Genomic DNA, 17536 nt, shown 5'->3' on the forward strand with positions numbered 1-17536 from the left:
GCACAAAACTTGACCTTATGTTTTCAGTGTGATGGATGTATGTTGTAATGGACAGCATGTCACAGGAGCTGTCAATACATCTTAACTTGTATAGAACCTATGCAATTTTTTAGTGCACTGCAGTCTTGCTCTGTATATTTTTGTATCTGTATATCTTTCCCCAATTAGGTTAGACATTTAATGAGGAAACCATTATTCTAGTGTATAAAATTGCCCATGAAAATCTATTTTTTATCTTATGCAGTCAGCTGGGAATTAAACCATGTGTTCCTTAATGGCCTGATACTACTGCTAATTTAAATGACCTTTCTGTTCAGTCAGACATACTTACATTAGTCATCTCACAAGCATGGGTGTCAAAGCCTACATCAATCGAAGAAAACCACATTTAAATATTAGTGTTTATTAAATGTTTCCAGGCTTTCAGTCTGTCTGTTGCTTGGTGACAGGCTTGATGCTTTGGCTTCTTGTGGAATTATTTTCATGGCTGAGAAAATATATTAAACTGGCTGGTTTTACCTGAAGCTCAAGTTACTCAGTATTAACATTCTGTTTATAGAGCTGTTGTATAAATTAAATATCACATGCATAATTGCATTGAAGATAATCTATAATCATGTAGACATGAGGCTGATCAGTAATACAGTATAATGTGTTAAAAATAGCTTTGGTAAACAGGAAGATGGGAAGGTTTGGCCTGGTCATGTGAAAAAACAGACTTCTTGAATGGAAGGAGCTGCAGGTGGAAACTTCTCCATCTTGCAGAACAAAAAATGTCATCAATAAAAATTATACTTCCTATTCCTGTGTGTGTGTGTGTGTGTGTGTGTGTGTGTGTGTGTGTGTGTGTGTGTGTGTTTTAAATGTCCACTACCACAAACATATTAAACAAGAACAAAATACCTGTCACAATTTCACTCAGTTTGGACAACGCTTCAATTTGCACTTTTCCCATGTTGCGTTTGTTGTCATGGTTGTTGATTTGATTTCGTCATTCAATTCAGGCGTGTCATTAATTATCCATGTTTGCTCATACTTAAGTTGCTCGGTTTCTGTTCATTGTTGTCGGGTCTTGTCTGAATTGGATGTGTTGTAGCTGTTCTCTTTATGTATATTATTTACCTGTGCCTTTTGTCTTCATCTTTGTGAGCGTTTATGTTCTACAACACAGTTCTGTGACAATATCTTGTTTGGTCAGATGAAATTATTTATTGTTTTGAAACTGCATGTGTAGTAAGGATGCACAATATACTAGCTGTACTGTATATTAAATATATATTGGTTTTTGCCACTTATCAATATTGTCTGACATAACATTTTTAATTGTGCAAGCTTATTTCCCGTTTTTACATTTAGGGTCTTCATCTACTAATTTACTGTCCATCGTTAAAAAACGAAAAAAGTTTAATAACTGTTAAATATGATGTTTAGCATTACTCAAAATTTGTACTCATTTTTATAATGTTGTGATGCCCAAAATCACTTATTGTGTGTGTGTGTGTGTGTGTGTGTGTGTTTTATTTAAATTATTTAGACTAAATAGAATTAACTTTAATATCTGCTGGTTCATTGGCCATAACATGAAAATCATTCAGAAATAAAATATAAAATTAAAAATCAGCTTATTATATAAGACATAATTTTGCCTCTCTAATCTTTAGTGTACAATAAATACTTGTATGTATGACAGTATATAGAGAAAGTAAAAATTTGCTTGGCTCAGTTTGTAATGGGAATGACACTTCCGTGGCAGTTCAAAATAAACCAGTCAATATTTTTATGGAACAAGCTTAAAAACATTATGCCCATTCTAAAATATTAATTAGTCTAAATGACCAGTCTATAAGCAGTTCATGCATCTAGCTTGTGTATGCTGGTGTGTTTGACTCTCATTAGATCAGCGTTTTTTCCCCAATACACTGCTAAGGTGAAAGCCCTTGATCAGGCAAAGTAGCAGGATGCTTCCCAGGAATCACTGCGGGATGCTTGTGTCTCATGGGACACACTCTAGGCCTAGTGCAGCAGAAGAATGGCTTATATTAAGTTCTGCATAAGCTCATCAACCCTGATACATCAACACCCTTTAATATTCTTATGTTTCTTTTATGTAATTTGTATTTTTTGTGTTTTCTACTTTTTTTTAGTAAGTTAAATGTCTGACCTTTTAGAATGAAGAGAGCTTAAAGGTATTCTGAGATGAGGTGTATGGACATTCATATTGCATTACAGGTTAAAGTTAACAACAACAGCATCATCTTAATCAACAGCAACAATAATATCAACAAGAAAAATGTCATCAAAAGTAGCATCTCTCTTGTAGGCTGCAATAAGCACTTCTGGATTGGATGCATTTAAATATTAAAGTGGGGCTGGCAAATGCTATTCCCTTCTCCTGAAGGTGTGTATCAAAAGTGGCAATGTGCCAGTACTAATATAAATGTAATGATGATGAGTATTTGCATAGAAGAATAAAACCCATGCTGAATCTGTCTGGGACATTCTCTGTTATTGCAGAAAGCAGCAGTTAACTTGGAGGTGACTTCTAGAAAGCCTGTCACTATCACAATTTAAGAACTTTTTGATGAATAGTGGCTTTGATGGGAAAGAACAGACTGTCATCTTAACTGGTGGTGTTTTTACCATTTCATCAAAGCTGAGTCTTTCAACGCTGACTGTTTTAGCTCATACCCTTTTGTACTTTGCTGCTGTTTTGTCTCTATGGATAAGAGAAAGTATTTTTAACAAGACTCAAAATGCTTTTGTGATATAAGTTAAACACAGTATATATACAGTATTATATAGTATTTTATATATTATACAGAACCTGTTTATATGTGCCCTCCACGAGTGTTTCTTCAACTGAATATTTACTGTATACCCTGCTTCTGATCATATTTCTTCTCATCAAAACTCTCATAGATTTAAAATTCTCGGTGACAGGATGGACAGACAAATTGCAGTGAGAGAGATAGTTTGGACCCTCTGTCACAACACATCACTAACATTCTGTCAGTCGTCTGTTATAACTCACTATAAAACGTCATGGTAGAACTGACTTCAGAGCTGGATAATTCATTCTGAATATGTTGTCTCCTGAATGAGAATCTTATTTGACATGACAAGCCAAATCAACTAATTTCCCATCCAAGACAACTTGAAAGTGCCACTTCATACAATTATAGAGCAAACAGATCTGATCCAGCTAGTTAAATGTGTGTATAAATATAGAATATTTTAAATTTGATTTTATTATCATTTTAAGATGAGAACCATCTCGATTGGGTTCAGGTCCGGTGACTGTGGAGGCCAGGTCATCTGGCGCAGCACCCCATCACTCTCCTTCTTGGTCAAATAGCCCTTGATGCCTTCAGTGTGACTCTACAATTTTCATAGACATGAAAATAAAGAAAACTCTTTGAATGAGAAGGTGTGTCCAAACTTTTGGTCTGTACTGTGTATATATATATATGCATCTCTGACTTGTTCCTTATTTTAATAAGTTTAGGCCCAATGATTTTCCAGTAATGATGGACTGGTGAAACGTGACTGGTAAATGCAGAATAATTAATAACGTTAAAAAAGGTTAAGATTGTTAACTTAAGATTGAGATGCTTCCTGTGGATGATGCATGCTGAGGAGAATTCATTTGTAATATTTCCAAATAGCTTGATCAGTTAATTAGTCAATCAGCTCCTAGTAGAGTTAGGCCAGGTTCACACACACAGGCAGCGGAATGGGGGCAAAAAAGTCAAGGTTTTGTTATGTTTTGTTTTTTTGTGAATGCCATGTCATGCATGAAACACATCAAAAGATAATAGACTCAATTGCAACATACTTTAATACTTAATAATATATTAAATAGCATATTTGATATGTTGTCAGTAATAGATAAAAAAAACCCTGATATTATTGCTGTAAATAATACATTTAGACTTGCATTTTATTTTCAGTTGCTATTCAGCACTGATTAAAAAGAGGATCTAAGCACACACAGCACTAGAACTCAGAAAAGGCTTTTGGTCTTTTTGGATGGAGAACAGAAACAGAGATGTTTTTCATACTGATAATTTATTCATAAAGCATCTGAAACATTTTGTGTATTTATTTAACTGTGCTGACGATAAAGACACATGCAGAGGCACTAGTTGCCCTTATTTCAGATTGTTTCAGCAAACAATACCCTGTCAGAATATGCCTTTACTGTCACCACAGTTTCATCAATGAGATGCTGTAGTGTTTCAGAAAGAAGTCATCTTTGGAGGAACAATTTAATTCTTTAGTGTTATGATTTGCAAAGTTTGTACATTTCAGTATAGATAAAAATAGAAGAAAGCACTATGTTTTTGCGGAGAAAAGAGCACTGTTGCATATTCTATGTCTGTCTGGAGTCTTTATGTTCTGTTTATGTTTCTTGTTCACACAAAAACATATAATCTTGTTTTCTTTACTGGAATGTTTTTTTTGTAATCTCTATAATCTTTTGATAGTTCCAATATGTATGAAATATGTATACAGTTGCCATTTCTCTTTCATAAATATGTTTTAGATGAGCAAAATCTGCAGCTCAATGTTTTATCCAGACCATTCCTCTGCGGGGAAACGACTGAAACTTTTTTGGCTTCTGTTTAAACTCTCATTTCTCCACTTAACATGCCAGTTTTCAAGGTTGTGTCCTCTGCGGCATCCAGATATCGGGCGCCGTTTGTAAAGCTGCTCATGCTGAAAATAACAGCAACATTTTGTCACATTTAGCTTCAAACAATGTAAAAAAAAACGGTAATTATTTTTTGACGGTCACTTTTTAGCACATTTACAACAATATTTGTCAACTTAGAGATATTTTAAATAGTTAAATATAAATATTAAATGTTAAACCTAAATGTTAAATGTTAAATCTAAATGCTAAATCTAAATGTTAAATCTAAATCTAAATGTTAAATCTAAATCTAAATCTAAAATCTAAATGTTAAATATAAATGTTAAATATAAATGTTAAATCTAAATGTTAAATCTAAATCTAAATATAAATGTTAAATCTAAATATTAAATCTAAATATAAATGTTAAATCTAAATGTTCAATCAAAATGTTCAATCTAAATCTAAATGTTGAATCTAAATGTTTCGGTTGAAACTAAATATTTAGCTAATATGCAAATTCAAAATGCCGGAAGTGCCAAAATAAAAGCTCGATGAGGTCAGTGTGTGTTTATAGCATCATGTTAAATAAGGAACGAATAAAAATCATCTCATCCGAGGAAATTTACTCTTGGACATGTATTATCTTGATAATGACTACCGTATTTTCCGGACTATAAATCACACTTTTTTCATAGTTTGGCTGGTCCTGCGACTTATCAAAATTAATTTGACATGAACAAAGAGAAAACATGACCGTCTACAGCTACGAGAGGGCGCTCTTTGCTGCTCAATGCTCCTGTAGTTTTTATATTTTTAACTCCACTAATGTTATTTTTTTTTTATAGAATTAGAAAACCCCAAATCGTTATCTCTATAATACTTTTTCAATTATTTTATGTGATTTTTTTTTTCTTGTATAGGATCTCATATGATGAACACGTTACATTTTTATTTAATGTTTTATGGCGTTATGATTGTTATTGTTAAATACAACCATCTTACCCTGATCTTTTATGTTATAAGTTTGGCAATAATAATAAAAAGAGGTACAGGTGCACTACCACTTCACAGCATCACTAACTCCACAGTCCAGTACAGTTTTTCTCAGCGACTCTGCAATGTCTGCACACGTCGAACAGCTGCTCGAAGATCTCACCTTTGGAGAAGACTGATGATTTTATACTCTAAAAATGTAAGTATTACTACTCAACAATGAAGATTACCCCATAATGAACTGCATCCTTTGCTCACACCAACACTTACATGCAATAATAATGATAAATGCCAATCAATAATTATATAAATTTTTTTCCTTAAAATTACATTTTAGTAAAAGAAGCCAAATGTATTTTCTGTCGTGACATAGCTATACATGAATATACACTAATGCAGTTGATGTGAATGCATCAGTTTTCAGTCAAGCAATTAATACATGAATAGATAAAATATTTATATTTTATTTACTGACAACAAGAAACATGTTTAAATGATTAAAAGAATGTATAAATGTTAGCATCACAATAAATGCATACATGTACAAGTCAACAACACATGAAACAAAGCTTCATTCAAACTTACTGTTCTAACAATCATGTATTTACAGATGGTGAACCCCACATCTTACTATCATCTCAACACAGCTGTGCCAATTCTGCTGCTGCGCTGTGCTTCACAGTCTCACTCTTCTCAACGGGGATGTCGTTGAGCAACAGGATGAGGAAGACCATGATGTCGGCTCTCTCAACCACACAACCTTGAAGCGAGAGCAGAAGAACACGTGCAGGACAATCTGACTGCTGCTGTGTCTGCTCCAAAACAATCGTGTGCCTGCTCTCCATGAGCACCACTACCTTTAAAACATTTACACATAGTTTACAAGTACATGCATTAATTTATTACTTTTGTAGTGGGCTAAACCACTGAACTGGTTCAAAACCAGCAGTATGTCCTTGAGCACGGCTCTTTTCTCCAGGTGGATCAGAGGATTGTAGGCCCCTGTAATAAGAGCACTGTCAATGACTTCAGATAAAAGCTCCATCACATTTTTTGATGATGCTTTTGAAGCTTCTGAAAGTCAGCCTTCATTGTATAAACAGAAACCAGCAGAACAAACTTTACCAAAATCAAATCCTCTGTGTCTTTTGGTCTTTCTCTAGATGCTCTCACTGCTCTGGGGCCACCGATGAGGAAGAGACCACAGCAGCATCTGGTCCTGATGAGACAGTGAGAGCTGGAGTGATGGAGCATCTCATCCATATCTCTGGACCATTTCCGGATGCTGCAGTGGATTTCTCCATCCTCAGTGCACACACCAGTCTGCAGACATTTTCATAACCTACACAAATACACACACACAAAATACAAAAAGTCATTACTTTATTCTTTTGTTTCAGGTATTTCCTTTTTTCCCCTTTCCTTGCAGGTCCTTCTCCACCACAAAAGATCTGCAGCAAATGCACAGAAATCAACAATAAGAAAAGTGCTGTTATAACTCTTTGAAATTACACTAATTAAAATGTTTCATTTATTTTTGTAGTGTACTTACACAAATCCTTTGATGGCAGCATTCCTTCATCAGTCTCTCTTCACCAGATAAACACACGTGTGTCTCATCTGTCCCTGTAACATCCAGACAAGAGTCAGTCTCCTCTGTGATTTATCTGTGATATACTGCATCTGCATGTTGAGTTAGTAAATGATGTAACTCGCTTTTTATCCAACACAAATGTTCCTAAAATTATCAATATTGCAAATGGACAAATACAATAGATAACCTGTGTTTAGTTACTGTATGTAGATGTGTTTGATTACATGACTTACACTCATCTAAAGCAGTGTTGACAACAATGAGTGAACTCAGATGCCTGTTTCATGTCTGTTAAATGTGCTCACCTGCAATACTTATCAAAGACTATCCTGTCAGATGATAGACATTTAGTAATAGTCTTCAAGATGTATATATGGTTTATATAAATCCACTTTTGAGTCGTGTACTTAATGGAGCTCCCCTGTTAGTTATTCATTATAAAACGTGTTTTTACAGCACAATCACAAATATGCTGTATTATGTAAGTAACAAACAGGGTTTAGATTAAGCCTGGATCAGGCCATGGCTCAATTAGTCTTGCCTGTGAAACTGGAGGATAGCGTCTTTACACCTTTTGCTTATATGTTGGTGACTTTACACCTTAGATTTAATAGATTATTAACTCCAAAATCGATACCACTGTATGAAAATAACTTGTACTCTTAAATTGAAATAATTATTTCGTGAAAAAAATATATTCTCACCATTGTAACTCACAGCAAGCCGTCATATTCGTCTTCTTCCCAGTTGAACGGCGGTTGGCATCCAGCTTATTGGTGCAACACCGCCCTCTTCTGTTCCGGAGTGTGGATCAGATAATAAAACTAAACGTACACATCACTCACATTGTTCCCTAACATTAATATCTACATACACTAGCGTACTCTTCAAATACAGTTTCTCCAAACGTGTTTATTACTTTAGGTAGTCATTATCAAGATAATCCATGTCCAAGAGTCAATTTCCTCGGATGAGATGATTTTTATTCGTTCCTTATTTAACACAATGCTATAAACACACACTGACCTCATCGAGCTTTTATTTTGGCACTATCGGCATTTTGAATTTGCATATTAGCTAAATATTTAGTTTCAACCGAAACATTTAGATTCAACATTTAGATTTAGATATAGATTTAACATTTAGATTTTACATTTAGATTTAACATTTAGATTGAACATTTAGATTTAGCATTTCTATTTATATTTAACATTTATATTTAACATTTAGATTTAACATTTATATTTATATTTAACATTTATATTTAACATTTAGATTTATATTTATATTTAACATTTAGATTTAAATTTATATTTAACATTTAGATTTAGATTTAACATTTAGATTTTATATTTACATTTAGATTTAACATTTAGATTTAGATTTAGATTTAACATTTAGATTTAGCATTTAGATTTAACATTTAGGTCTAACATTTAATATTTATATTTAACTATTTAAAATATCTGACAAATTGACAAATATTGTTGTAAATGTGCTAAAAAGTGACCGTCAAAAATTCATACTAGTTTTTTAAACATTGTTTGAAGCTAAATGTGACAAAATGTTGCTGTTATTTTCAGCATGAGCAGCTTTACAAACGGCACCCGATATCCAGGCAGGTTCATTTTATGTATGTAACAGTGACACCGTGCTCCCCGTGCCCTATTCACGAGTACCCACAGGCGAGCACTCCGTTGTGCAGAAACAGTGAAAGACGTATTTATGGCGCAAGAGGGAGAGACATCCTTTCACATGACAGTTCATTAAGATGACGCCTCCCAGAAGGGGACCTAAGAGTCACTGTGACTAATGTGTTTCCTGTAGCATGCATAGGATATACAAACCTGGGGTTCATGACCCTGCATAGTCTCAAACTTAAGTTTACTAAATGCTTTAGCCCTCTTCCTTGATGCTACGCAGTGTGTGATCTCCAGGGTTTAGTCCTGGACTTAATTAGGCAGGTCTGGCCTGGTTTGAAGCAACTGGATGGGACATTACAGGAGGAAATTGCTTTACCTGCTGTTATATCCAGTGAATAATTTTTGGTTCATGCAACCTTCCTCACCGGTGTCATTTCTGTTCTTATGGGTGTGTTTTATGTGCTCAGTGATGTATGGCTTTCATTATGTTCACTTGATGCAAATTAGCATGGACTTGTCTTGGTTTATAACTTCGCATTCATTTATTTTGGCAGGGACATCATGGGTCATCTTCCCCTTAATTCTATAATCAGAGAGGTTAATTGTCTCATCGTAAAGGATATTTTACTGCAGATTCAGGGAGTAAATTTACAGTGTCTGTCGTCCATACAAAACCCAACAGTGCAAAGCAAAAGGGCATATTTGAATTTAATTGTTGTAATTCAGTACAACAAGAGCATTTTTTTCTCTATCAAACTCCAGCATTCATATGCATAAAGGGGTCTGCTGTTCTCAGAAATACTTTAGGATTAGCAGTGCATGTTTTGGCAAAGCTTCAGTGAGGACCATTGACATCCAAATAAATATTCCTCAGTCCAAATCGCAAGCAGTGGGACCACTGTTGCCTCTCTGCTCTCACAAACCCTTCATTCCAGTTCTTCCCATTGATTATACTAATCAAACCTTGAAATGAACCACCTAACTCTCCATTGAGCTCTCCCTTGTGTCAAGCTATTGTCTGCTTTTGCCTTCCGTCATCCATCAAATTAGGAAACCCCCATTACTGGGCATATGTTCCATTCTCAACATCGTTCCTTGAGAACGGGAGTTTCGGAACGCAGATTTGAGGCATGGGGGAAGCAGGAAGAGGCTTCTTCTCCGTCTTTCCCAGCCTCTACTATAATGGGCCTACTCTGGGGTTGTGCAGCAGTGGTTCTATTGAACCTTCACAGAGAGCAGGGCACGAGCCTAACGTCAGGGTCAAGGTTACAGCGCTTAGGTCGATGAATATGGATGATGTTGCTCCATCTGCTCCCACTGCAGTGTGTAAACAAACACAGGCGTGTGAATAAGAGGCGAGCGACATGCTCCCACAAAATGACTTTTGTCAAGGAAATGGCAAATATTTTAACAAAATATAAGAAAATAAAAATTTTCCTTAACATAACAGACAAAACTACTAATTGTAAAATAAACAATGCATACAATTATGGAAGATGTTAATTTTAAATTCAGCAGCTTTTTTACTTAGGAACATTGTTACAAACTTCATGAATCTGGCCCAAGTTTTTTTAATGAATCAGTCAAAAAGATTTTTTTCTCACACTTGTGAGTTAGTGGCTTGAATCATACTCAGTAAATGAATCGTTCAGAGCTGTTCAGTTCACATCTGACTTCCTCACTGAACCGAAAGTCATTTTTCATTTATGATGCAAAGTGAACTAGGAACTAGTGCTGTGATGTACGCTTTAAGAGGCTATCTTTTAGTCTATGTGTATTCACAACAAACTTGTATTTATAGTGAGGTCATAATATTGAAAAGATTGTAAGAGAAAATTTGTTTAGGAATAAGACTGTTATTTTTTATTTTTTTCTTGAACAGGCACAACATTGATATTCAATATATATATCTGGCACAATCAGAATGTCTAGAGTGAGTTTCCCAAATTGGAGTCTTTTACCTACCCACAAATAGACCTAACAAAGTGCCTGAGATTTATGCTTGTAGTGTTTTAGAGCTCTCAGGGGGAGCTTGCGCCTGTCTGCAAATTTAATTTACTCATCTGATATGTCTACAGTTTTGTCCTCTTTCATGTATTACACTGATATGCACTGAAGGAAGACTAAGCTTGCATGATATTTTAAAAACCACAATGGCAGTGGTTTGATAATCATTTAATATATAAATCAGTGAAGATTCATTGAATGACTAAGAGCCAAACAAGAAGCATTCAAGTCATGTCCAGACAGAGATTGCAGATGGCACTTAATCAAGATTTCACTAAAGGCAAAACGGATTATAAACTTAAAAGTTGAAAAGAGGCCAATAACAGCACTGTATGTACGGGTGACCATTATAAGTATCATAAGCTCTTTCCAGTGGGGGGTTTTAACATTGACTGGTAGTTTGGTGTAGTGTTTGTAAGCCCCATGTGGTCCAACTTTAAGCTCCTTCTGTTTGAAATGCCAATCAGCTGTGCGGAGTGAATGCATGTTGAATTCACGCATACTGAATGCCAGTCTAGAGAGTTTAAAGAGGGCTATTGTTCCCTGATTCTTTCTGCCTCAAACTAGCAGGTGTAATCCACAGTATACATGTAGTTGAGTGAATCATAGCAAAAAATAGCAAAGCAGTGCCCATATGTCTGTATATGTTTGGCATTTAAAACAGCATAGCAGCCAAATTCAACACTGTTTTATATAATATTGTACATAATGTTGTTCACTACCTTGTTTATGTATTAAAATCATAAGGAAATGTTGCTTAAAATTATAGCAGACCTTTAGTGAAATGAAAGCAGAAACTAGAGAATACCATCTGTTACATGGCATACAGTAGTAATTCCCAAAATCCCTATTTGATCTTATGCTTAGCTGTTATGTCCCTGTCAAGAGGAGTGACTTCGCTTTGTGAATTACCAGAAATTTACAAGTAGTAATTAAACATAGTTTTACCAACCTTTCTCTCTTCATTGGTGGCCTAGTTAACAGCGCTTTTCTGAAGAAAATAAATAAATAATTGGAATCTCTAAACTGCTATGGCTTTGCGACGAGGCGTCCTATATCTGCTGAAAGACACTGTGTTCCCAATTTTACCACTCTATTGTATTAACAGACAGTGAGAGGAAGCAGTGATGTCAGGGATTCAAGATAAAAGATTGTCTGGATCTCAATCTTTGCTATAATTTAATTCTGTATTGTGTAAAGTGTAGGAAAAAGTAAATATTAAGCCTTTAACTGCCTAAACATTTCCTCATTACCATCAAATTATAGAGCTGCTTTCATATTTTAATTGTTTAAAAGTTACACCCAAGCATGACCCAAAATGTAAAAGCAGCACAATAATGGTGGTTGGATTGCATCAGTTCAATATCTTATGCAACTACCATGGGTATTTATTTGTTCAATATATTTTGAAATGACAAAACAAAACTTAAGGGTTGAATTGATTTTGTAATATTCTTTGAAAGGTTATGGTTGCTGGCAAACAAGGGCAGAAAGTAAATCAATAAAAAAGTTTAAAATGTAGCTATTTTTGTAGCAAAGGTACGTTGTCCTTGCGAGCACCAAGTGAACTACAAACATGCACTGTCAACATTTCTGAGTGGCTTAAGGTGTGTTGTAAAACATATATTCACAGTTTTGTCATTTTAAAATAGGGAATATTATAAACTGGAAGCTGACTCTCTTCTGTCATGTGAAATATTCAAGGCAATAAAGAGATCATGATGGTTTCCAGGAGACTTGATCCTGGGTTATTCTTTTCCTAAACCATGGACAGATTGTTTATTTAATTAATAAACATTTTTTTAATAAAAATGTGCTTTTTGTGCAGATGTCTTAATAATCCTTATAGTCCTGTTGAGTGTTAGTTGCAGTATTTTTGCATTAATTCGATTTTTATTCAGTGGTTCTTATTTCTTTTCTCCTTTTCTTTCAAAAGTATTCTTTATTGTATTTTGAGCATGTATGTGAACAGTGAACATTTTTCTTACATATTTTTGTGTGAAATTATTTTTCTTATATATTTTTGTGTTTAATTGCCGAGACTTGTTTTTGATGTTGAGATGAACAAAGGCCCCCAGTTAAAAGATGAAACAAAAGCATTTAAATATAATCTCTCAGTGCATTGGATTATACAGATTAACCTCATGTTTACACATCAGTTTTCCCGGGCAGTGGGGGATCAAAGTGGCACACAATCTGATTTGTAGGAATGGTTGACTTCAGCACTTTTTTTTTTTTTTCTTGCTCTCTTTCAGACTCACATTAGTTTAGAGCTTTATGCAAAATGACTCTATTACCACTATCCATGATGCTGAAATCCTGAGGGCTATACTGTCTTAGATTTTTATCGAGAAAAGGACAGGTAACGAATGCAAATACTGCAGGTGTACATATCTGGTAAGATTTCTATATATAAAATATTAAATGTTCACTTAGACCTGAATGGTGAGGATTCTCCTTTAGTGTACTTAGAGATAGAAGTTTCCTTATACTGAATAAACAGCTTTAAGATATATTTAAAAAGAATCAAGAAGCATTAAAAGCAAAAAGCATTACATATACTGTAATGTACATCTATATTAAATGGTTGCATTCGAATATTTATATTTATTTAAATTACTCATTAAGAAGTTACATTTATGTTTATGTGTTTGGTTACCAGGTTAATATTTAAATTTCATGTGAGCCAAGTGAATCACCTCTTTGACGTGATGTGGCAAAGACACTACCTCCTTTGAGAGAGATGGAGATTTCAGTTGATGGTTTTTGGACAATTAAATATTGCATAGTGAAGCTTTATATTTTAAACTGGAAGGTATATGAGAGTGTCTCTCCGAAATTGATTTTTTTTTTCATCCATTAAAGCATGTTAAAACAAAATTGCTACAAAAAAAAGAAAAGAAAAAAAAACCTTGATTAAAAGTATTTTAGGTTAATAAATTAAACATTTTGCTTTTGAAAAACGACTATTGACACTGTTATCTGCCAATTCAACCAAATACTTGTTTATTCTACTAAATCTACAAATGCAAAATATTTCTGCTAGCGTTCTTCAGGCCTCAAGTGTTTTGTTATTGCATTTTTCAGAGTAGATGAACAATAGCAATAAGTGTGTGCATGCGATTTGTGGCTCTGATTTACACCAGTTGTACTAACTAATTTTGTACTTTCATGATTATGAACCTCGATCTTGAAGGAAGTAGAAAGTATAATTCTGTTTCTAATAGGAAATTACAGTCTGGCTGCGCAGTTTATATAAAGGGGAGATTGAGGGAGAGCAAGAGTGATTTGACATGTGAAAATGCTTTGCTATAGGTGATTAGATTTTGCCATCGAGAGAAGAAATATCAAGGCATCCAATCTGCCTGGCAACCGTTGCTGTGCAGGCATGAGCTCTCTCTGCTGTATGTTTTCTAGCCCTGAAAGAATCACAAGAAGTTTTGCCATCAAGTCTCTCTCTCTTTTTTTGGAGGAGGGGAATTTACAAAGGCACTGTCATCTATCTCTGAGAAATTCATCAGACACAATACCATAGTTTACCACTGTATATAACATGTAGTGAATAATTACTATATCTTCTCTTACCTTGTACCATGGTATTTACAAAGCCCTTCAAGTTTCTTCAAAGAATACCATGGTATATTCTGTCACTTTTGTCTTAGTTACAAGTATAAGGATGGGACTTTTTCTTTCAGATTTTTACAACCTCAACTGTTTATCATATTTCTAAATGTAATTATTAGCATAGATACATTTTAGGTTTATTAAACAACAAATCAATCATATTTTTTTATTTTTATTTTTTTCTGGAGTGAAAAGAATCTACTACAATCAATCACCATAACCTTGTAGAGGAGAGACCACTGTGATGTTTTCACCTCCCACCCATGAGAAATACAGCTGGTGCTCTCATGATTTGGGGTTTAATCTGTTCTTTCACTGGTTCTTGAGCAAACACATTCCCTATGACCATTATCCCTCTGTTAAAGTTACTGATAAAATCAAATGAAATTATTCTTTTTATTTTTAAACCTATGTTTTATTCAAATTAGTCATAATTCCCTGCTCTCTAATAGCCAGTTTTCTGCCCATGTTCATCTGAATGTGTTCTTAATTCAGGTTAAAACATGGTATAGGCATGGAGTATGGGTTTGTAGACTAGAGAGTGTGATGATTCTCTGTATGTAAAGACTGAGAGGTTTTGTGTGGAGAAGTGATGCATTATGTAGGAGGTCTTGGAGTGAGCTGGAGAGATGAGAATGCCATGGAGAAAATTGTTCAGAAGAGTGCATATATGTACTAGTGTGTATAAATTTGTGTGCTTGCGTAATGACATTACAGATAAAATGTTCATACTGTAAAATAGTGAATCACAGCACAGCGGGAGCCTTTCTTTAGATCATACTGTATCTTGTGCATATGTGTGTTTAGGTGAGTGTGTGCATGAACTTACATATTTACAGAGATTCACACTGAACCCATATTTTTCTTTTACTCACTCCCATTTAGAGGCATGTAAACCCTTCAGCAATTAACTTTAAACAAACCTGCACTGCAGCAGATTCTCAATTGCAACTGTGTTCTGGGGAAATATTAAAGGGGTATTATGATTTTTCACTTTTTTTCTCACAATTTTAGTCCATGTGTAGTGTGTATGTTTGGGCATAAAAAAGAAACTACAAGAAAACAACTCGCTTGGACTACAGCATTGTTTTCCGGGGTACTGTTATGTCACAAAGCAGCCCATTAGAAATTAAAATGATTCCCGCCTACAGAAATTCAAGTGGTTGAGGGGTGGGGAGGGGTTTGAGGTTGTGGTTAGAACTCTTGGTTGAGTGACGACGAAGAAGAAGTGCTGCTGCAGAGTAAGTGCATCAGAGAAAATGAAGAAGCATCAAGTTTTCACCATGTCGAGTTCATAAACACCTGACAGTATAATAATCGACAATGATGTAATCTGCAGAATTTACACTTCAATTATGAGACTATGGTATAAATTCAAGTGTATAACAGTTTCACTGCAATTCATGTTATAATGTTAGAATTAAAGAACAATAAACAATACATATGCACTTATCTGTACACATTAAATACACTTATTTTTCAGCAGTTGTTGACATCGTATCTAAAACGCAATTTAGACAACAACAATAACGTTACCACTCTAATATGTCTTACAATATCCATGCGTGCAAAGGTTCTGCGCGATCCTCTTGTTCAATATTCTCAGGGTCTGAATCCGGCTCAAATTGATTTGGTAATATTGACACAATCCTTAACTACTGGAGCAGATGGAACCTCTTGTCTGTTAACCTCTGTGTCAGTGATTATTTTGACTTATGTCTGTTCTAGAGACATGTTAAAACTTTTTGATAAAGCTCTAATTGGTTTTCTTTTGGAAATATGTTTCAAATTCATACTGAATGCATTTATGACTGTAAATGCACAAAATCGAAATCGGAAAATTGTTCATGTGTCCATATCACACAGCCCTATTTGCATATGCACTTTTTATATTAGAACACAAATATGTGTGATGAGAATCATTTAGCAGAAGGAAAAACTATGTAAATCTTAGTGTTCTGCTGAGTCTTGTTTCATCAATTTATAAAAATGCAGACTTATGTTTTAAGAGGTAGATATTCATGCATGATCTTAAGCTTAAGAATTGGTTTAGAATACTGAAGGGAATCCTTTAAAGCAGACATATCTGACTCTGTTTATGGTCTGTCTTAATTGAATATATTCAAAAAATGTGACACAAATATTTCTGCAACTGAAGCAAGAAGGTCAGCGAGGTGTCTAATTTACTTTTAAGATCTAAGTCTGCAGCTATTTCTACCTGTACCTGATGAGACTTATCAAATGCAATCATTGATGTAACCTAGTCACGTTCATTAAGTCGAATGAATAAAAAAAAAAAAAACTGTTCCTATAATGTTCTAAGATTAATGTTTAGTTATGGGTGAATGTGTTTGATCTTCACCATCTTATCACAATACAAATCTAGCCAATGCTCCTATAGCTTTTACCTGCCAGCTAGGGCCTCAAAGGCAACAGTGACCTCAAAAAGTTTCCCTGTGTTTTCTGCACCCATCCACCCACCCACCCACACACAAACACTGACAGCACTCCATCTGTCTGTATCTCTCAATGGGGATAAAGCATACCATGGGGGAGGCAATGCAGAAGCTGTATTCTCTGCTTGCCTCCAGTTTTCCACTTATATGTGAAGGTGACTCAGAAAAGGCACCTATGCATTCATCTAGCGGTATAAACTCATTGACCCTCTGGGTAAATGTTGTATCTAAATACAGTAGAGATCAGAAAATATTCAGTCATGCGTGCCTTTTAATCAAGTTGTAACATTTTTAGCAACACTATACAATAAGGTCACATTAATTAATGCATTAACTAACAATAACTAACAATGAGCAATGCATTTGTTATTTATTAAGTATTTTTTCTTTGTTTACTTTTGATTTTATTAATGTATTAGTAAATTAACTAAAATACACAGGTGCTTAAGAAGTATTTTTCATTGTTAATTCTTGTTATTGTGTTAAAAATTAATTTTACTGTAAAGTGTTACCTTTTGTGTGTGTGTGTGTACTTTTGCACGTGTTCGTCCAGACATCACCCATTTTCCAAATGTGTTTA

This window comes from Carassius carassius, chromosome 10 (assembly GCF_963082965.1).
Source record: "Carassius carassius chromosome 10, fCarCar2.1, whole genome shotgun sequence".
NCBI classification, from domain to species: domain Eukaryota; kingdom Metazoa; phylum Chordata; class Actinopteri; order Cypriniformes; family Cyprinidae; genus Carassius; species Carassius carassius.